At 43.7% G+C, this 23,315-nt stretch overlaps 1 long non-coding RNA gene across 1 annotated transcript in view; it reads right to left on the bottom strand.

Moving 5' to 3' along the window:
- Positions 1–23,315, bottom strand: part of LOC133774348 (uncharacterized) — a 192,392-nt gene that overhangs the window by 39,279 nt on the left and 129,798 nt on the right. The window contains exon 3 of the long non-coding RNA XR_009868059.1: positions 17,373–17,491. This is a non-coding gene — a long non-coding RNA (uncharacterized LOC133774348). The remainder of the gene's footprint in view (positions 1–17,372; positions 17,492–23,315) is intronic.

The raw sequence follows: 23,315 nt of genomic DNA, 5'->3' as shown, positions 1-23,315 counted from the left end.
TGCCTAAGCAGTCTGAGGTATATCCATCGCATGTGTGTGAGTCCACTGTCTATTGCTTTCACAAAATACCTGAGGCCGAGTAATACACAAAGAAAAGAGATTTATTTGGCTCTCAGGTTTGAAGGCTCAAGAGCACGGCAGCAGCTTTTGCTCTGCTCCACTGAGGGCCTCGTGGCTGCTGGCATCACAGTATCGGGAGTGTGTGTGAGTGCAAGAGGTCACCAGGCAAGAACAGAAGCCAAGAGACTGGGGAGGAGCCAGGCCTCCTCTTTTATAACCATCCTCACGTGAGAACTAACCAGGGCCCCACAGGAGCTGCATTAACTCCTTCCAAGGACCTCCCACTAGGCTCCTCTCCAAAGGTCCCATCACCTCCTAACATTGCCACACTGAGGACCAAGATTCCGACACAGGAACCGTTGGAGAACAAATCACATCCCAACCACAGCACTATGGAACACAACTCATCAATGAAAAGGAATGAACTGTTGACAATTTGGATTGACCTCAAAGGAACTGTGTTGAGTGATTACGATTCCATGCATACAACATTTCCAAAATAACCAAATCAGAGATGAAAAACTGATTAGTGACTGCCACAAGGTAGGGGTTGACACAGGAGAAGTTGGATGTGGATATAAAGAGGTAGCATGAAAAAGACTTGTGGTAATGATACAATTCTGTATCTTGATTGTGGTTGTAGTTACATGAATGTATGCATATGATAAAATTGCACAGAATTTACCACACACAAATAAGTGCCTGTACAACTGAGGAAAGCTGAACAAATTTCCATGGATTGTATCAGCATCAATTCCTGGTTTTATAATGGACTGTGGTTAAAGTAACCACAATGTACATGACCACTGAGGAACGTAGGATAAAGGCACAGGGGATCACTGTCCATATTTTTAAATATAACTTCCCATGAACCTATATTAATTTCAATTTTAAAATGTACATAACCTTTAGGAAAATAAAAAAGCTGTTTAGCAAAGCCAGACCCTACAGCCATTATCTCTAGAAGAAAACCCAAAAACGGGCTTCTCAGAAGCCCAGTGAGAAAGGAGATGGTAACACAACATCCACTTCTTAAATCCAGAAATAAATGCAAGGGCACAAGGAGAAAAATAACCAATTTGGTGCAAACCAAACCAAACCAATTCCAATCCCAGACCCTCTGCTCCAGTTACAGGAGTTTCTTCCCTTCCAAATCCACAATGTAGGTCTTACGTTCCTAAAGAGCCCAATCATACACTTACCTTCACATTATGACACAACATCTAATTGTACAAACCAACAGTTAAGTCAGGGCAGAGAGAGAAACAATAATAAAACTTAAACAATGTGATTGTTCTTTGACTTTCATTAAAACTACAGCTTAGGGGCCAGCGCTGAGGCGTAGTGGGTAAAGCCGCCACCTGCAGTGCCAGCATCCCATATGGGCACTGGTTCAAGTCCTGGATGCTCTGCTTCCGATCCAGCTCTCTGCTATGGCCCGGGAAAGAAGTGGAAGATGGTCCAAGTCCTTGGGCCCCTACACCCACATGGGAGACCTGGAAGAAGCTCATGGGTCCTGGCTTTGGATTGGTGCAGCTCCGGCCATTGAGGCCAGTTGGGGAGTGAACCAGCAGCTGGAAGACTTCTCTCTCTCTGTCTCTCCTTCTCTCTATGTAACTCTGACTTTCAAATAAATAAGTAAATCTTTAAAAAGAAAAAAAAAAAAAACCCACAGCTTAAAATTAATCTATTTCTTTGTAGGAACTCAACTCTTTCAGATGTTAAAATATGGTTTTTCTAGTGTGTGTTATCCTTTTCTCAGTGGTATAACATTGATGGAAAATGGTTTTGAAGCTTAAAATGTCAGTCTTATAAACTCCTGAAACTTTAAGTAAAGCAGTTTGCATTTTCTGATCTGACCACAAGAGGGCTTCTTGCATGCTCTGTGTTGAAAACTAGCAGCATCCCCTTGAACATGCAACTTGCCAGCATCTTACAAGGGGGAAAGAGTTGAAAACTAAGGACCCCTGTAAACACCAATATTTGACAGCACAGTTTTGTAAAACTTGACTGTTATTGATGAAACTCTGTAATATCTGCTTCAAAGCTCTATTTCCTGTTTTTTAAACCTGGTATTCTACCTGGTGATAACCAGCCAACTGCTTCTCAAGCCTGGTCCTGAGTTCACTGCCAGTTGGTGGATCAAGTAGGGCCAAGTGCCATCTTTATTCTGTTGCTTTTGTTATTAATATCTCTAGTTCAGCATATGACTGTGGCTCAGTGAAAGCTCAAGGGATAGTGAAGGGATCCTTATTCATTTGTTGAGATAATTCTGCCACACTGGAAAAAGAAATTCCCAAAGTATATCCTAACACTTGTACCCACCACTATTTATAGCTTTCAGTTCATTTGACTGTAAAGCGCATGTTGAGAAGCTCATATTCCTGCTCAGATGTAACCCTGAGTTTAAAGAGAAGTTTCAGAAGTCAGGATGACTTCCTTGGAAGCAGGAAGAGGAGATTAAGGGCACGCCAACTGCAGCAGCCTCTTCTTGTCAGGGTTTGCTTCCTTTGTGCTCAACCCCTGCCTAGGGTTCCCCCAACTCTATATCTGCCACTTCTTATATTTAGGTCCCATTCCTCTATTATTTGACTATCTATGGGAGTTACTGGAGCTAAAACAAAACACTACACCAAGCAGAAGATGTCATTAGTTTTTTGATTCATTGTCCAATTTGCAGAATTTTCTAAATTCTATTAAAGTTTTTGCAAAACCTATGCAAATTAAACCAAGAGGAACTATTAATTTGCTAGTCATCTAAGGAAGGTTGTTTTCATGGAATTCTTTATTTTTTAATCTAGAAAATCAACTGAGAACCAAATCAATGAATATTCCCAACCTATGTCATTGCTAGAAGAGAACTAGGATTAACCATGCTTGCCCATGTTCTTCTTTGCGAGAAAGAAGCAGTGACTAGTGCCTGCAGTGTCTGTCCTTGCCTTACCTCCTGTCCCAGGAGAGGAAAAGGCAGAAGAATGGGCACTGAAGGATGGTGCTGAGCAGGAACTCACTGGTTTGCTTCCAGTACTTGCCCCCACTTCATTGTCTGTGAGTTAGAGCAGTCAGATGGGCTTCTAGAAAGTATGACCAAGATGTACTCTGGGGACGCATGGTCAGATTAAAAAGTATGACTTCTAAAAACACTAAGTCTTTGGTCTGGGCAGAGGGCACCAAAGTGGGAAACTTGAACTCCGGCTTTGAGGCCCTGGTCACTTTCATGTGGTTCTGTGAACTGAGCTCCTCCCCAAACACCATTTCCCTGCTACATGAAATAAAACAAAAATGTAAAATTATGTTGGGTGTATAATTGCTAAAACTAATCTCAGCTCTACCTTCCACCTAAGACTTAGTTTGTGCTATGGACAGCCTAACAAGTATTGGGTCTTTCTGGGAAAACAGAGCCCTTTAGCCAAAAATCTCTTCCCATGAGATTAAAAAGAATAGTTTGTTCTAAAGCCAAAACTGAGAGTCCTAGCTAGAATGTGCTGGATGTGATTTTTTTTTAAGTATAGGTATGTGATGGCATAATCCACAGGGTCCTACTTGGAGGTACACAGTTGAAGACACAGGCCCAGAAAGGGCCGAGTTTTGATGTTTGATATTTCCAAGGAAATTTTCATTCAAGTGTCACGGTCAAGGTCAGTCCCGTCTGGGTGACAAGGGTCAGGGTATGTTTTTCGGCTTGGCCTGACTTCAGTGGAGATTTGATGAGTGTGTTTGCTTTGTGCGTTCCCTGTGCAGGGTGCACTTTCTGAGAGCCCATTGGCTCTGTAGCATAGGCAAAAGCAGCAGCCATGTATGCACCTGCGGCAGGAAAGCTGCAATTGCCACATGCCACGTCTTTTGCATCACTTCAGTCAGTGTGGGTAGCACCGAAGGCTGCCCAAACACCGTGAGGCTGCTGGTGATCGCCACTCTGTGTGCTTTCTTCACCGGCAGTAGTCCTTACTGGCTTTGATTATGACCGGGTCCTTCTTGGCAAGGCCTGAGCCTCGCCTGGTGGGAAGCAAGGGCAGTGGAGACATCAATCACTCTATTCCGGACTGTTTGCTTTTCTCCCCTAGAGTCAACAAGAGTTTTTATTTGGGATTTTTTTGTGTTTGGAGATTTTTTTCTTTTTGGCCATCTGGTGCTTATAGTTGCCTGGTCAACACTCTCAGAAACTGTTACCAGGGTTGAAACTGATGGGAAGAAAGCAAGAACACAGGGATGCATGTGCGACAAAAGAGGGGCAGCTTCTGATGGGGCAGGCCACAAAATGAACGCATTGCTGGTCTGAGCAGTACGGTTCCCCTGTGATCCCTTTAAATAACAGGGCTTGTCCTGGAACACCCTTAAGGTCCTCACAGGGACCAGATGACACGCTCAGACCAAGATCTCAAAATTTTCCCAAAAGGTATTTAGATACAAAAAGTAATCGTTATTTTCCCCAGAGAGATCTTAGCTTTGAAAGAGAAACTGTCATTTTGGTTTTATTTTGAGGGTTTCTTAAACATGTACAGGAAAGCAACATGATTTGCCCAACAAGATAGAAATTGAAGTGTGTTTTGCCTCTGCATATATTTCGTTTTTACAAAAGGATCCTGTTTCAAACTACACCATGTTAGATATTTAAGAGGTGTTTTCAAATACATGATTCTTAAAATTTCTAGAAGGCATTGGACCTTCTGGTAAATGTTTTCTTAAGTTGTTATCTAATGGTTCAAACGGTTTGCTAAGTATTCATGTGATATTGCTATTGTCAGCAAGCGATCTAGGACTTGCTCCCTCATTTCTCTATTCTAAGCCCAACTTGTTCTTTCATTTCTCTATTCTCTTCAAGCTAGGAAACTAATTCTATTATGAAGGAATCTGTAGGATGCACAATTTAATCTTTAGACCTTATACAAGAGATGGCTAACATTTTTCTGTAATAGCATAGCCAAAATAAGGGCTTAAATAATAATCTCATAGCTAGATTCACTTCGCCATCAGCAAAGTATACAGTAAGTAGAAAAAACCTCCCTTTCAGACCAAAGGGAAAGAAAGTTTTAAAGTGAGAATATAATTTTCCTCATGGGCATTGTCTACCTTAGAAAAACTACTACAGAACATGCCTGTGACTATAGACTTGTAGTTCAGGCCACCAAAGATTAGAGATGGGACACGGGCACTCCCTTGACTTGCATCCTCTGGTCTGCTTTAACACAAACCAGGAGGAAAAGAAAGCTCGGCATCAGAAGCAATGGGTGGCAGGCCTATTAATGGCTGATCTGTACAGTGATCTGTCCTCAAGGAGACCCAACAGGCCAGTCCACTGCAGTGGCTTTCAATGTGGTAAGCCTGGGCTTCAGCAGAAGTCAGCTTGTGAAGAGCCCTGGCAGCTCTGCCAAGAGTTGGATCACTGGAAATGGACCTGCCCTGGAGTCGAAGGATGCCCAGGTCAGAGCCACAGATCTTATTGGCTCTAAGCTGAAAAGCCCTTCACTCAGCCCAACTTCCAAAGTGACCACTGCAGCTGAGGGGACAGCCAAGTAGGGTCAGCACCATTGCAGGCAGAACTGTAAATTTCTTGTTAGAGATGCCCCCTGCCTTTACCTGGCCAGCTCTCCTCCCAGGCCAGCCAAGTAATGAAAGTCAACAGAGTGCCTTCGCCTAGGAGGTTCACACCTCCCTTAGGATATACCCCATGTGAAGAGATAGATAGGTCTGGGCCTCTTAACTTACAAGGCCTAAAGCCCACCAGATTATTATCAAGCCCCTTCTGTGAGGTTCTATTTGCCTCTCAGTCAGAAAACTTAATTGTAACTTAGACAGCACCTTTCTTAGCTCCTCTAATAATGACTCTGTCCTTTGTTCTAGACCCTGTCTAGCGTACTTGGGCCTCATTCCTTCATAATCATAACCTCTACCACCAATGGCTCTACTCCCAACCTGTGTGTACTGATGGTCCTCTTCCCCACTTAATGCTGTATAATTGTTCAAACCTGGTAAATGCCACTCTTAGGAGCATTGGTTACTATCCTCACTCTGTCTTTTATGACCTTGTCTAAATATGATCAGAGTCGGCAAATTTGGAAGGCTTCCATAGCCTTGGCAACTCATGACGACAACCTAGGGTGGTTACTGGCACCATAAACTAGAGTGTCAATTTGTTGGGTCAACAACAGGAGCCACTGTGCACTTGCTCCTCATGTGGAATCTCTGTCCTTAATGTGCTGTACATTTTGATTTAATGCTATAACTAGTACTCCAACAGTATGTTTCACTTTGTGTTTCTATGTGGGTGCAAACTGTTGAAATCTTTATACTAAACTGATTTTCTGTATATAAAGAGAATTGAAAAGGAATCTTGATGCAAATGGAAGGGGAGAGGGAGCGGGAGAGGGGAGGGTTGCGGGTGGGAGGGAAGTTATGGGAGAGGGAAGTCATTGTAATCTATAAGCTGTACACTGGAAATTTATATTCATTAAATAAAATAAATAAAAAAACAAAAGGATCCTGTTTCTTTGCAATATGCTATAGTTTGTCATCTTCCTGAGATTTATATTCTTATTGGACAAAGACTTTGATGTGAATAGGGAAAGAAAGAGACAGGGAATTTTTTAAACTCTACTTCAATGGTTAGGGTTATTAATTCTCACAAAGAGAAGTATTTATTTAAAGAGCTGATTCATTATGTTACAGCCTTGTGGCTAAACATACCAAGGGTCTGAGTATGGGGAGGAAGCATGGAGAATTAGTAATGAAAAGGATAGGAGGGAGCAGGGGCTGGCCGTTACTATACATTCAGTGTTGACAGATGTAGGATTTTCTTAATTTCAGCCACAGTGAACATTGTGTCTCCACATCACAGATGTGGAAATAAAAATGGTAACAGTACATAAACCCCTGTGGGCTCTTTCAGGTAGCAACATGATAGATCCAGGATGGGGAGCTAGGTGGATCCCAGCAAAAACTTTCCTGCTTCACATTCTGTGCTGGGAAGAAAACTGGGCTCAGACATGAGGAGGCTGTGAGGGAGCTGGTCTGAATTTTAGACCCAGCTCTGCTACTGGGTGACTATAACCTTGGGGAAAATGCTTTGTTTTAATCTGGGCCTCAGATTCCTGAGGGATAAAGGTCAAGCGAGGTGCAAATGCACTGCTTCTTTGGAAGAAATAGCATTTATTCTGTTCACACAGTTAACCGAAACCAAGCTAGGACCCTGTCATCCTTCCTTGTCAATGCTGACATGGACGTGAGCCCACTGGGCACAGGGATTGGCTCAGGGGTAAATTAAGATATCATGGGTTATTGATCCTTTACTAGTTGCAGAGTTTACAGATAATTTCTTCTATTCTGTCAGTCGTCTCTTCACTTTCCTGAGTGTTTCTTTTGCAGTACAAAAGCTTCTCAATTTGATGTAATCCCATTTGTTAATTTTGGCTTTGATTGCTTGTGCCTCTGGAGTTAATAACCAGAATATATAAAGAGATCAAGAAACTCAACAACAACAAAACAAACAACCTAGTTAAGAGATGGGCAAAGGACTTAAACAGACATTTTTCAAAAGAGGAAATCCAAATGGCCACAGACACATGAAAAAAATGCTCAGGATCACTGGCCCTCAGGGAAATGCAAACCAAAACCACAATGAGGTTTCACCTCAGCCCAGTTAGAATGGCTTTCCTACAGGAATCAACAAACAACAAATGCTGGCGAGGATGTGGGGGAAAAGGTACCCTGATCCATTGTTGGTGGGAATGTAAACTTGTAAAGCCACTTTGGAAGACAGTATGGAGATACCTCACAAATCTGAATATAGACCTACCATATGCCCCAGCCATCCCTCTCTTGGGAATTTACACAAGGGAAATGAAATCAGTAAATAAAAGAGTTACCTGCACCCCCATGTTTATTGCAGCTCAATTCACAATAGCTAAGACATGAAATCAACCTAAATGCCCATCAATTGAAGACTGGATAAAGAAAGTATGGGATATGTACACCATGGAATACTACACAGCAGTAAAAAAAAAAAATGAAATCCAGTCATTTGTAACAAAATGAATGAATCTGGAAAACATCATACTTAGTGAAATAAGCCAGTCCCAAAGGGACAAATACCATATGTTCTCCCTGACCTGTGATAACAAATAGAGCACATAACAGGCAATCTGTAGAAGTGAAATTGACACTTTGAGAAGCAGTGACTTGAACAGCCCTCGTCTTGACTGTTGAGGAACAGATTTTCTTTTTCCATAGTATTTGTGAACTCTTTACTTAACGTAGGTTAAACATATGTGTACAAAGTCAATTGAAAATAGATCTCATTAAAAAATAAGAGTGAAGGGGCAGTGCTGTGGCAGAGCAGGTAAAGCCGCTGCCTGCAGTGCTGGCATCCCATATGGGCACTGGTTCAAGTCTCAGCTGCTCCACTTTCAATCCAGCTCTCTACTGGCCTAGGAAAGTAGAAGACAGCCCAAGTCCCTGGGCCCCTGAAACCACATGGGAGACCCAGAAGAAGCTCCTGGCTCCTGGCTTCAGATCGGCGCAGCTCTGGCCATTGCGACTAATTGGGGAGTGAACCAGCAGATGGAAGACCTCTGTCTGTCTCTGTCTCTCTCTCTCCCTACCTCTCCTCTTTCTGTGTAACTCTGACTTTCGAATAAATAAATCTTTAAAAAAAAAAATAAGAGTGAAAATAAGAGAGGGAGGAGGAGGAAGGGTGGGAGTATGAGTGGGAAGAATCATCATGTTCTAAAGTTGTAATTATGAAATGTATGAAGTTTGTAACTATAAAAAAAATCCTTTCATGTTAATGCATGTAGATATAATTAATTCATTTTAAATGGCTATATCATATTCAATTTGTGAAAACAAAAAAACTTGTTTATCCATTTTTTAATAAAGGATACAATAGGGATGGGAATGGATGGTGTAGTGGTGTAATAGGTTATGCCTCTGCCTGTGGTGCTGGCACATATGGCTGCTGGTTTGAGTCCCAGCTCACTTCTGATCCATCTCCCTCCTAATGGCTTGGGAAAGCAGTGGTAAATGACCCAAGTGCTTGGGCCCCTGCACCCACGCAGCAGACCCAGCTCCAGCCATTGTGGCCAGTTGGGGAGTGAACCAGCAGATGGAAAATTTCTCTCTCTCTCTGTCCCTCTCTCTGTCCGTAACTCTACCTCACTAATAAATAAATAAATAAATCTTTTTTTAAAAAGATATAAAGGGGAGTGAGTGTGTTGGGATAGAAATCAGCTTTATGACGCTTATCTCAGGCATTGTCTACTAATTAATTGAAGCATCATTTAATAATCATGAAGTACGTAGACACCTGATTCAATGGGCTGTGACCATCACATTCATCTGTGTTAACTACCATTCCAATCAAGCTAAAAATGCTATAGAAAATTCTCTCATGTTCCTTTCCAGTCACTGTTAATGCCCTCCACCCCAAGAAGGCATTGTGATTTCAGTAGTCATGGACTGGTTTCATTCACTCTAGAACATGTATCTGGAATCCCATCTTCAAAGTTACATGGTTACAGAAGGCGGACAGTGAGTTATTTTCCCATTGACTTGGGAGTCAAAGGCTCAAGGCCCATCAGGCAGCAGAGTGAGTGCCAGATGGAGTGTTGGTATGTGCTGCTTCTCCCCAAGAAGCATATAAATTCCTTGAAAGGAGGATCTGGTTCTTTTACAGGGTTTACCAATATGATGCATATTACTTCCTCAAAAGTAGTTATTTGGGTGATACCATTATATCTTCTACATTCACTCATTCAACAGAAACCTATGATTATCCATTTATGTGCCCAGGACTGTGCAGGTGCTGGTTATAAACAAGGTCCACTGAAATTATGTCCTCTGGGGCTCACATTCCAGATGGGGAGACAGTTGCCAGAGGCAGGATTAATATTGCTCTATTGGCTGGACCATGGACCAGAATTTGAGTCTCGGAGCCACGTTTCATTACTTATCCCACCATTTATTCACGACCTACTGTGCACTTCTCCCAGTTCAGTACTGGGACAAGACAAAAATAAATGAAGCACGAATGCTACCTCTAGCAGTTTGCTTTTTAGGAGTTATTGATCTCTGGCAAGAAGTCTCTGCTTTAAAAAAAAATCTATCTGCTTTCTCCAGTGTTATGCACAGGAAACAAAAATCCAGCGAATCTTTTCCAGCTAACCCACACTTTGATCCATTTTCATGAGTCACGTCTCAAGCTGCTTTGGATGGGAGTCACCGGGCAGCTTTGAAAGAGGTAGGAAACCAGCACTGCAAGGCAAAGGCAGAATGATTTTTCTTTCCTGCAATATTTCAGGCACTTTGCAGTCTTGGTCAGTTCACTGTTAGCAGAGACTTAAGAAAATAAACCACATATAAGTAGGTGTACTTTGGGGATTTATACAGTTCCTTGAAAACACAACATAAAGTGTCTCAAGCCAATAAAATCAACACCCGCCCCTCCCAATACACATACATTCTCTTGCTCGCCCTGACCCTCCCTTCCTCAAGGTAAGCCACTGTAGGACAATAAGTTTCAGCCGTTTTCCATAGATGAATGTTAAAGATCATGGGACAGGACAGGGCCAGAACAATCGAGTCCTCCTTGGCCAAAACTTTCCCATTAGTGTATCAGAAGTGTGCAGGCTCTGATTGCAGAATAAGTAAACAGGACATAATGGGTTTTCAATAAATGCTACCGAGCCAGACTCCAAGTCTGTTTGGGGAGGTTTATTTGACATGCAGAGCCTGCTGGGAGAATTGAGGACAGAAGGGTGAAGGGAGTTTAAATTCAGGAATAAAACTGACACCCGGGGGTGGGTTGTGACCCACATGCAACATGGCAAGGAGGTGAGGCTGTCACAACACCTGAGACTCTGGAGCAGCGCCTGGACTGGAACAGTTTGTCGGGATAATTAAAATCTCTGAGGGAGATGAGACTTAAAGAGTTTGGGGACTTCTTTTTTCTGTTTTATTTTCATTTTTGTCTGGGGGAGCATTTTCTGTTTGTTTTGTTTAAAAAGACCTAAAACCAAGTATAGCAAAGAGTGTAAAACCACAGAGCTGGTTTGAGCCAGAACCTGATGCTGAGTCTCTCTATTCCCAGTCCTGAATATTTTCTCATCCACTTTGTCCCTTCCCTTCTCTGCCGTGGGCATAGCCATAGGGAAACACCAAATGGAGAACACCCAGCCTCAGGAAAAAATGTAAATGTTTATGTTCTAATAGGTTGCAGTTAGTTTTTGTAGAGTGACTGAATTTCTTTCTGACTTTAACTAGAAATAATTTACACATACACTAGAGTTTACTTGAACTAAGATTTCTTGGAGAAGAGCAGGCTGAACAACTGGGAAAAAAGAGAGAGACTCAAGTTCCAGATGAAACCAGGGTGGCTGCAGAACAGACCGTCCTTGGGACCCCCTAGCCTGCTTACTCGTGGTTAACCAGGTAATGAGATAACCAACAAAAGGCCAGCACATCTGGAAGAGAATCCAAACATGGTTTCTTTTGTGCTTTAGTGTCTTTGGTCAAGTTCTCCAGAAGCCAGCAGGTCTGAGACCAACATCCTGGTGCTTGTGGTATATGGAGGGACGGCTCTGCAGGAAAAGCATGTCCCAGAGCCTTCATCTGCTAGTGCTGCCATAACAAAGCACCCTGCATGGGGCCTAAGACAGCAGCAATGAGTTTTCTCACCATTCTCGAGGCCGCGAGTCAGCGATGGGGTGCTGGTAGGTTTGGCTCTTTCTGAGGTCTCTGTGCATGGCTTGCAGATGGCAGGTCTCACTGTATCTCCACATGACCTTCCCTCTGTGTCACCTATCCCTGGAGTCTGCCTGGGTCCTACTGCCCTTTTCTTGTGAGCACACCCATCAAGTGGGACCAGGACTCACCCCTACAGCCTCCCCTGGTCTTGATGACCCAGTCTGTAAGGACCCTATCTCCAAACACAGGCACAAGATAAAGGTCAGGTCTCTAACATGTGGATTTGGGAATAAAAACAATTTAGCCCATGACAGAGACTGAGAGAAGGGGTTAAGAATGAAGGAAGAAGAGTGGCAGAATGTGTTCTCCAACAGACTCAGTCTTAGCCTGGTCTGTGGGGTAGAGGTGAGGGTGGGTTCTACACCATCCATCAAACCACAGTGTTGTCCTATCCTGAAGGAAAAAGGCTGAGTCTTGCTAACCCTGTTCTCATTAGTTCACTGGCAGCCCCCTCCCCACCTCTATCCCCGTGGACATGTGATGAGGGGGAAGGGGAGGGTTGGGGAGATTCTGCCCAGACATCTCCAGGCAGGGTGCTCCTGTGCATCAAGAGATTTTCCAGAGAGGGTCAGACGTGTGCAAGCCACTGGGGATGACAACCTGCAGAGGAGGCTTCTGCAAAGCTACGTCACCTGCCATACAGGGTGTCCTCAGTCCTCAGTGCATTCCACACTTCTAGACCACAGAGTGCCACTGGCTGAGGGAAGAAGCAGGCCAGATCCCTCCTGCTCCCAACCCAATTTCCCCAGCCTTAGTCACTGCCTACCAATCCCTCAATCTATTAGCCCTGCTGCTTTATTTGTTTTCAAATCCATCATCCCTCCAGGGTCACTGCCACTGCATCAGTCCAGGAATCCAGCATTTCTCGCTCCTGGGAAGTGGGGTGCTTGAAGCAAGTGGAGACATGCTTCTCAGATCTCTTTGCTTCTAGGTGAAGTCCATTCAGTTGAGTCTCACATTGCGGCCAGTTCACTCCCACATCCAATACCCTAGGATGGCCTCCTATTGTTGTTGAAATAGTCTGCTCTCTAGTGTGACTCATGGGGCCTTCCCCAGTATGGTTCCTGCCTCCTACCTGAACACCTACTACCATCACTGCCACTACCTCACTCTTAGTATCCCAACCACATTCAGGACTTTGTACTTGGATTTACAACATCTTTTTGTTCAAAGTCCCTTGCTCTGCCAACACCTGCCCCCTACTCCCAGGCCATCAAATGCAGCTCACACAGGGTACTTCAAAAAGTTCATGCAAAGCTGAATGAAAAGATGTTTATTTTTGGTGCCAAAAAAAAAAAAAACTGAAATCCATGCATATGAGGAGTCTTCCAAAAGTTCATAGAAAATGCATATGACAAAGGAGCATGCAAGGATTTCAAAAAAATTTTGCATCAAATAAATGTTTAATTCCATTTTCTACCAATTTTTGGAAGTAACTTGTGTCCATTATTTTCTCTGGACATCCTTGCCTGACCTCTGCACCTAGTTGCTGTCTCTGCTTTGGGTCTCTTTGCTCTCTCACTGCTATGACTTGGATGTGGTTTTAGTGTGTTCTCAAGGGTTCCTGTTTTGTGTAGTATTCAGGGAGTGGAGGCCTAATTCTACTATAGTGTTTAAGGTTTTGGGACTTTATTAAGATTAGATAAGATTATTATGGTTTTTATGATTTAAGAATGATTTTTATGGTTTAAGAAGAGAGACAAGAGGGAACACACACACACACTCACACACTCCTGCCCTGTCTCTTGCCACGTGATGCCATATGCTATGGGCAACTCTGCAGCAAGAAGGCCAGCACCAGATGTGGGCCCTTTAACCTCCACAAGAGTGAAATAAATAAACCACTTTTCTTTATAAAATTACTCAGAAGCAGATATTTTGTAATGGTAATGCAAAACAGACTAATATAGTCATCCACCACACTTAGTTGTAATTAGTTATTTAATGCTGTCTCTGATACTGGATTATCAACTCTGTGCAGGCAAAGACTGAATCTGTCATGTTACTCATTACTCCCGCAACTTTGCATCTCTGTTCTACTACTTAATACTGGGTGACACTGGTCCATTTTAACCTGTAATCTTTCTGCATCTCAGTGTACTTGTAAAATCCAAATGATACAACACAAGGTATCTGATAGTTTGGAGGGTTTAATGATTTAATACAAATGTGATACTTACGTCACCCGAGGAAAGACCATGGAAGCCGTGGGGTTCTTGTCTTCACACAAGAAAGAATTCAGGCATGAGACAGAGAGTGGAGTGATAAGGCTTTCTTGGGGACAGGGTATCTGTCAGAACCGAAGGGACATAGAGAGAGTGCCCAGTTGCTTGGACTGGGGGAGAGTGAGGTTACATGGTTGAATGGAGAGAATACACCTGGGCAGGCCAGGTGGGCGGCTCAGCAGAGAGGCAGAGGGCTGAGCATGCCCTCTGTTTGGACTCCCTAGGTTTTTTTTTTTTTTTTTTTTTTTTTTTTGACAGGCAGAGTGGACAGTGAGAGAGACAGAGAGAAAGGTCTTCCTTTTGCCGTTGGTTCACCCTCCAATGGCCGCCGCGGTAGCGCGCTGCGGCCGGCGCACCGCGCTGATCCTGCCAGATGCTTATCCTGGTCTCCCATGGGGTGCAGGGCCCAAGCACTTGGGCCATCCTCCACTGCACTCCCTGGCCACAGCAGAGAGCTGGCCTGGAAGGGGGGCAACCGGGACAGGATCGGTGCCCCGACCGGGACTAGAACCCTGTGTGCCGGCGCCGCAAGGCGGAGGATTAGCCTAGTGAGCCCGTGGCGCCGGCCTAGACTCCCTAGGTTTTTAAGGGAGTCTGTTTACCCAGTTCCTGCCCTCTCCTCCAGGACAAAGGATGGAGAGTCCTAGGAGAAGGGTTTGTTGGATGAAAATTAGCAAATTCCTCCCCAGATTTGCTGGTGCAGGGCAGAGCACAGTGGCTTCCCTTAGGGTGTCTGTGAAGGTTTGATTGCCCCATGTTATCAGGTAACCCTTTTGGTCCTGAGGAGAGAGAATTCTCCGGGGAGCTTTCCTTGGGGGAAGGGCTGGGACCATCTGGAAAGTTAACAGGGTCTGAGCAGGACTTTGAAGTGCAAAATGCTAGGCTTCTAGAGCTTCTGCAGTAGGTGCTGGTCTTCATGCCTGTCTCCACACACACATAGGCTAAATTTCTGACTTGCTACCTAACACTTAGACTATTGTTTGGTGTGGGATGGGCATTTAGCCTGGCAGTTAAGACACCATTTAAGTTTCCAACATCTCAGTCAAGTGTCTGGGCTCACTTCTGGCTCCAGCTTCTGATTCTAGCTTCCTGTTAATGCAAACCCTGGGAGGCAGCTGTGACGGCTCAAACATTCAGGTTCCCGCCTGGGTTGAGCTCTCAGCTCTCAGCGGCAGCCCAGGTCAGTCCCAGCCATTGTGGGTATTTGGGGAATGAACCAGCAGACGGGAGCTTGCTCTTTCTCCTTCTGTCTCCCCCTTTCTCCCTCTTCCTGTCTCTCTGTCTGACAAATAAAGGCTTTTAAAAACATAATACAATTTGGAGACTAGTGAGCATGCATGAGGGTAGGCTGTTGTTAGTCCTATTGCTTGTGGACATAGCAAGGATAGCAGCCATGTCCACTACAGGAGTGCTGGGCACATAAGGTGAGAAAAGCGGAAGCTTCTAGAAGTGGCTGGCAGCCAGTTTGGATTAATATCACTATTATTTCTCTTGATATCTCTGCAGTTGGTGAAACCAGGAGAACATGTGATCCCAGTTTCGGTCTTAATCTCTGACTTTACTGGCCTCCAAGGTAAATATTTAAAGTGAGTTTATAGTTGACACTAACAGAGTACATTAATATTAAAGTTAAGAAAACATCCTCTCATCGGAAGAAGTAATTAGGTTAGAGCCAACCATGATAGATTCACCTGATATTAATTTCACAAGGTAAGAAAGAAAAAATAACCCACAGGGTGATATTTGCTAATTTTATGAGATTCTCACTTGCCACTTGTAGCTGTGGGCTAAAGAAAGTACAGCCATGGGGAACTGAGCTACGTAACTGCATCTTTCCTGTGACTACCTCATCAGTCTCCTCCATCACTGCCCCAGCTCTCTGTGCACTTCCTCCTTCCAGAACCCACCCACAAGGACCTGAGGCTTCCTCCTTCCATATCCCATCCACCGGGACCTGAGGCAGGGCTCCGCTGACTCACCCAGCTGCTGGCTCTGCTGGAGGGGAGACCGCCCACAGTCACCTCTCCGCCTGTGGCTCTGTCCTCCCTCCCTCCTCCTCTTCTACACAACCCACTCCACAGCAAGAACCTCTGAGATAACCTCTACACGATGCCAGAAACAGCAGGTGATTAATGCACCCTCCACAGGGAGCAAGTTTGGGCCCATGCGTCCATAGGTGGAGTGCTGGACACCAGATCATTTCCCCTCCATCAAAGCCAAGGCAGAAATCACCACAATAAGAATGACCTTTTAAATGCGGTTCCCCACACTTCCCGTTTTCCCCTGTTGCTATTTCTATGCATCTCATTTCTGCGTTTAATCACCTTTTCTTCTTCTGTTTTTGCTTTTCTCCCTCTCGCGCCCCCCCCCCCCCCCCCGCTTGGTTTCTGTTTTGTTTTGTTTACCAAGTTTGGTCTATCTGCTTGAGTGGATCTCATTTTCCATTTCAGCACTCAGGCTATGATGCTGTACCGACACAGAGCCATAAAAAGGCAAGAGGAATCAGATCCCACCACACAAGGCTGCATAACCTGAGGACATTGTTCCAGCGGCTTCTGCCATTCCCCTGCTGCCCACAGACAGGAACATGAGTCATCAATGAGACACTGTTGCCACCCCCTTTCTCCCCAAGCCTCCCTGAAGAAAAAGAGGAAATGGCCTCTGACACTGGGATATATGAACAAGAGTTCCACACACCATACAAAGCATGAGAACTTCTGCCACGGACTTCCGCTCTGGTTAGAGGATGCCGACCCCATGTTTGGTTTGTCAAACCCCAAATCCAAAGAACGGCTTCCCTGGTGGTAGGATTAGTAGGGAACAACAGAAAGGCTGATTTGGAAGGAAAAGCAACAGCCAAATGGTACAATGGTTACATGGCTTCTGCAATTTTTAAAATAAATTATAATTTCTAAAAGGAGCATTTTGGCAATAGAGAAGGTGGAAATGAAAAAAAAAAAGCTATAATTGCTTTTAAAGCACATTATATTATATTATATGATGGAAGAAAGAAGATCGATTAGCCACACTGGTCAATGAAGCTGCCATGAGATAGAATTAAGCTAGTTCAAAGAAGAGTTTGATTAAAGATTACAAAAGCTCTCTAATTATGAGGAAACGGTAGACGAATCTCAGGCAAGACTGCCAAAGGAGGTTACATACACTGCAGACTGAAAGGAGAAACCCAACAATTAGAGACAGGACAAAACAGCATCACCCCAACAATGGGCAAGTTCCATCTTCTGGTTAAAACGATCTACAACCAGCATTTAAATCATTAGCCATGTTCTTTCCAGGTGCTCAAAACCCAATGAGTGAACACGTGTGACGAGGCCCGCTGTGACTCACCCTCCTGTGAGTGTATCTTATCAAGCAGAAAGGAAACCGGTGCGTTTCTTCTCTGAGCTTCGATTCCCACAATGCCAAACAAGAGATATTAATAATATGCTCACCATCAATTAAGTCATCTGTGAAAAATAAAATTTTAGGCACATTGTAAATAAAAAGGACTAGAAATGACAAGTTAGTCCAGAACTATAAAGCCCTCTATGGTTGAACTCTTCTGCTTTCTTTTATTCCACCAGCAATCTAGAACAAAGTGATTTTCATTGCTTATGCTTAATATTAGCATTCAGAATCCTATTTCTTCTTCTTCTTCTCCTTCTTCTTTTTTTGAAAGGCAGATATGAGAGGGGAGGGAGGGAGAGAGGTCTCTTCCACTGAGCATTTGGCTCATTCCCCAAATGCCTAGGAACAATATTTCAATCCAGGTCTCCCGTATGGGTGACAGGGACCCAAGTATTTGAGCTATCACCTATTGTCTCCCAGGATGCACACTGGCAGGAAGCTAAAGTCAGAGCCAGAGCTGGAAACTGACCCAAAATACTCTGATGTGGGATGCAAGTGTTATAAACCCTAGACTAAATGCCCACTTCTATAGCCTATTTCTTTCTCTGTTTCCTCTGCTGAGGAAGAGAACACACTCTACATTTTGGAATGACTTCTTATCTTGCATTGCTATGGTCAGTTCTGGCCCTACCGGGCTCTGCAAGTGTCAGACCAGACCTTCAGAGACCTTCACCCCCAACCATCAGCTCTGCACCCACATCTGCTGCAGGACCTGCCATTCCCATCTCCTCCCCTGCTGCAGAAGTTGACTTTAGCGGAACTGGCACTAAACTGGCATTTGTTCTACTTGTGTCCTATAATTTAAAAACAAAACAAAAAGAAAAAATCTTGCTTCAGAGAACAGGTAGTATATTCTCCAAAACAAACTGTTAAAATAAGCAGTGTGTTATCTCAGTTATAGGTGACTAGCAATGAAAGGGCGCATCCATGTGTGAATTTCCATTTGAATTCTCACCAAGAAGGCAGACTCAGCAAACCAATTAACTAATTAAACCAATTAACAAAGTGTGTAATTAACCTTGAACAGAGGTGTCAACAGAAGCACAACAAAGATGTTACCCTCGTCCTGGGGTGCCTGGTGGCTTAGTCTTCTAGTTGTAGGTCTTAAACACAGTCCACAGAGGGAAAATCATCTCTGGGCATAGGCCTGGTGGCCAAGCAATATCATATAGGCTGGACAGGCTGGCGCCACGGCTCACTAGGCTAATCCTCCGCCTGCGGCGCCAGCACCCTGGGTTTTAGTCCCGGTCGGGGCACCGGATTCTGTCCCGGTTGCTCCTCTTCCAGTCCAGCTCTCTGCTGTGGCCCAGGAGTGCAGTGAAGGATGGCCCAAGTCCTTGGGCCCTGCACCTGCATGGGAGACCAGGAGGAAGCACCTGGCTCCTGGCTTCGGATCAGCGCAGTGCGCCAGCCGCAGCGTGCTGCCAGAGCAGCCATGGAGGGGGTGAACCAACGGAAAAGGAAGACCTTTCTCTCTGTCTCTCTCTCTCACTATCCATTCTGCCTGTCAAAAAAAAATTTTAAAAATTAAAAAATAAAAAAACATATAGGCTGGACAGAGGCAGGCCAAGGGCAGTGTTTCCCTTTCATTAAGATCCATCATCATTAGGCATAGCAGTTAAGACTCCTGCATATCACAGCACCTGCATTCAATATCACCTATGGCTATTGATTGCAACTGCCTGCTAATGCACACCCCGGGTAAACAGCTATTATGCCTGAAGTAATGGAGCCCCTACCAACCATATGGGAGACCTGGCTTGAGTTCCCATCTACTGGGTTTGGCTTTGGCCCAGCCCCTACTGTTACTGTCATTTTGGAAGTAAACCAGCAGATGGAATCAATATCTCTCTCTTTCTATGCTGTTCATATAAATAAACAAACATTTTAAAAGTAAAGGCCCTTGGGGCCTACGCTGTGGCAGAATGGGTAAAGCCGCTGCCTGCAGTGCTAGAACCCCTTTTGGGCATCTGTTAGAGTCCTGGTTGCTCTACTTCCGATCCAGCTTTCTGCTATGGCCTGGGAAAGCAGTAGAAGATGGCCCACATTCTTGGGCTCCTGCACCCGCAAGGGAAGACCCCGAGGAAGCTCCTGGCTCCTGGCTTCGGATTGGCACAGCTCCAACTGTTGTGTCCAACTGGGGAATGAACCAGAGGATGGAAGACCTCTGTCTTTGTGCCTCTCCTCTCTGTATGCAACTCTTTCAAATAAATAAAACTTAAAAAAAAAAAAAAAAGTAAAGGCCCCTCATCTGTAAATAAATATAAATGGTTTTTAGAGGACACATATGATGACGCACTGGCCAACTCAAGGTCACTTGTTTTGAGACTACACATGCCCTTGATTTTCATGAACTAGAAATGGCTAAGGCAGAGCCCTGCTTGGAGGAGGTCAACACCTAGTAATTCAAACAATTACTTCTTGAAGTAAGGGGACCATGAAAGGAGCAATAAACTGTGCTAAACAGTTATGGGAGGCCGCTGTTGGGACTGAGCAATGTACTGGGCCCCAGCAGATCGGGCAAGAGTCTAGACTCACTCACACTGATCTCCATGTAACCAAACTGAAATGACCAGTTTTCCAAAAAGCAAGAGAGTCCCAGTCAAAAGGGACCTAAGTTACCTGAGCACCAATGACAAGGAAGTCTCCTATGTTTTCATCTCACAGGAAACTAACCTTGAAATGCCCAATCCTCGTTTTAGTCCCTGGTTCTGCTTTTTTCAGTCCTTTTCTGCCTAGGAAGCCAATCTCCTCAGCTCATCAGTACACTTACACTATTTTACAGAAGGAGGTGTTGCCTGATTCTAGAATCACAAGTAAAAGCCAATTAGATCTTAAGCTAAAATTCCTATAATCTTCTCTCTCGACAACTGTGTGTAGAGGTTTGAATCTGAACACAGAAATCTCAGGGAAAGATGAATTTCTGTGACTGTGGGAGTTCTATAGCTCAGTTCTGGAGTAGAACTTAGTCTTTGCCAATACAATAAATGAATGCCTTGCCATAATTATAAACCATATAAAATTCTGGTTTTTAAGCAGCTTCAGGAATGTTACTTAGAACTAATGATGTGAAAGACACAAAGCTGGGTCTGTTGCCTCTAAAAAGCTTTCATTGAGGGGTGGAATGAAATTCATTAGGAAGAAATAACCAACAAAGAGTTATATGTTAAACAGCAAATGGATAATACAGACAAGAGTCAAATATCTATTGACTGAGTAAGGTCAAGATTGACTTAGACTATTTCTTTATACCATTTCAGAGAAACCCAAATAACAAAGGAAAGGTAGACTCGCATTAATGGGATGCAAAACCTGCACCATTAGGAAATAGGAAGCTTATCAGGAGAATAAATACATAAGTGAAATCTCATACTGGATTTTCCTGTTCCTCTTTTATAAAAGACGCCATTTTCCACATTGACCTTGGGCAAGATCAAAGCTCACCTGTACTAAGTCAGCACACAATCTCTAATCCTGAAGTAAAAAGATACACTTGTGAACTGCAACACTTAGCCAAGCTCACAGGCTCTCACGTAATCAGCGTCTTAAAGGGCAATTTATAACCAGGCAAGGATGTTTGAGGAATCCCATTTCATTCTAAAAAAAAAAAACAAAAACACGCTAGGATCCCTAAGGGCACCATTTTCACCCTAAAGCAGTGCACTAAGGATTATTTTAGTTAACTTTTGGGCCTTGGTTTGCTCACCTGAAAAATGAAGGGGTTTGGGAACAGAAAATCTCTGCGATCCTTCTCATGGTTCTATTAGATGATTTCTCTTTCCCACCAACAGAGGAAGGGACTTGCTGACAGGGTGCATTTCCATCACTAGTGTTTTGGATCAACCTTCAGAACACTGAAAATTTTGTACAAAAAGCTTTCCTTAAGATAAAGAAATAGCATTTCCTTGAGAATGTCACCAGTCTTGCTGAAACTTTAGCTGGGGAGTTTATCAAATAAAGAAACCAACTTATTCCAGACTACAGGCTGAGTCCAAGAATGTCAAAAACCCAACATCTCATGGGAATTTAGAATCACACAGTTGTTGGTCAAGTTGAGAGTAAAAGAATGTGAATTGATTTTCCAAGATTCTCCAAGAGCATATGAGCTTAGGCTCAATTTTCCTTGAGTCATATAACTGAAGAAAACAAACATCTAGGAGGCTATATGTATAAATCATGTAAGTGCAGAAAACAAACCTTTAGGAAGATGTTTGTGTGACATTAAGAAAGCAAACCTCAGGGCCGGCACTGTGGCACAGTGGGTTAACGCCCTGGCCTGAAGCGCCGACATCCCATATGGGCACCAGTTCTAGCCCCGGCTGCTCCACTTCCGTTCCAGCTCTCCGCTATGGCCTGAGAAAGCAGTAGAAGATGGCCCAAGTCCTTGGGCCCCTGCACCCGAGTGGGAGGCCCAGAAGAAGCTCCTGTCTCCTGGCTTCAGATCGGCGCAGTTCCGGCCATTGCAGCCAATTGGGGAGTGAACCATCGGATGGAAGACCTCTCTCTCTCTCTCTCTCTCTCTCGCTACCTCTCCTCTCTCTGTGTAACTCTGACACTCAAGTAAAAAATAAATCTTAAAAAAAAGAAAGAAAGCAAACCTCTAGAGAGAGATGTATCATCCCGATGATTGGTCCCTACTCTGTGTGCCCTTACTTTTCTCTGTCTCATACCCCAAGACAAGCTGCTGCCCTTACAGACACAGCCATAAGGATGTCTGGTGGCAGAGGTGGCCAATCCTAAGTTGCTTCATACAAATAAAATAATTTGATTCTGTTGACCCCTATGCAAATTAAGTATACTAATACTGACCTGGCATGGATTTGTTAGTAATTGTAATGTTTGATATACTATTAATACTAAATAGAAAATGTTAAGTATTAAATATAATAATGTTAATGCTAAATGTACAATATTAATGTTAAAATGTTTTCTTAGTTTCTTAATCCCATTTAATAAATTCTGCGGTGGTCGACACAGGGATGAAAAGTGAGTCCAGGGGCCGGCACTATGGCATAGTGGGTAAAGCCGACACCTGGAGCGCTGGCATCCCTTATGGGAACTGGTTCGAGTCCTGTCTGCTCTACTTCCAATCCAGCTCTCTACTATAGCCTGAGAAAGCAGTGGAAGATGGCCCAAGTCATTGGGCCCCTGCACCTGCGTGGGAGATCCAGAAGAAGCTGCTGGCTCCTGCCTTCAGATCGGCCCAGCTCCAGCAGCCGAAGACTTCTCTCTCTTTGCCTCTGCTTCTCTGTAACTCTGCCTTTCAAATAATAAATAAATCTTTTTTTTTTTTAAAGTGAATCCGAGTGTCTTAGGTTTATATTGAATCCCTCACAGTGAATTATTACCAAACCCTCGCTAAGCCTCACCAAGGTCTAGGAAATACAAACAGAACTGGGAAGAACATGCCAGTCACAGTTCTCATCCTCTGACATGTTGCAAGTCACAATGATGTAAAGATACCTATTTGGATAATTAATATAAAACATCAGTATTTAATGCCACAAGAATTTGGACTTTACACTCTGAGAATTATTTGGGATATGTAGTTTCATTTTAACCAATGAATTACAAATTAAGGGAAATACGAGGGCACTTCAAAGAGTTTTTGGAAAACGGAATTGAAAGATCAGTTTATTCTGGTGCCAAACATTTTAAACTCCATGCGTAGTTTTCCGTGATCTTTTTGAAGGCCCCTTTTGCAGAACAATTTGGTAAATTATTCAAGCAATTTTTGAAACTCATTCATAATATGGATGGCAAATTAATTTTTAGGATAATGACTATTTGGGACTTGAACTGCAATATTAGGATCAATATTAGTTCGCTGATGGAAACGAAAACAATAGTAATTGTTGAACGACATTATACAGCTCCAATTCC

This window comes from Lepus europaeus, chromosome 15, assembly GCF_033115175.1.
Source record: "Lepus europaeus isolate LE1 chromosome 15, mLepTim1.pri, whole genome shotgun sequence".
Taxonomy (NCBI): domain Eukaryota; kingdom Metazoa; phylum Chordata; class Mammalia; order Lagomorpha; family Leporidae; genus Lepus; species Lepus europaeus.
This window is presented reverse-complemented; position numbering and strand designations above follow the sequence as displayed.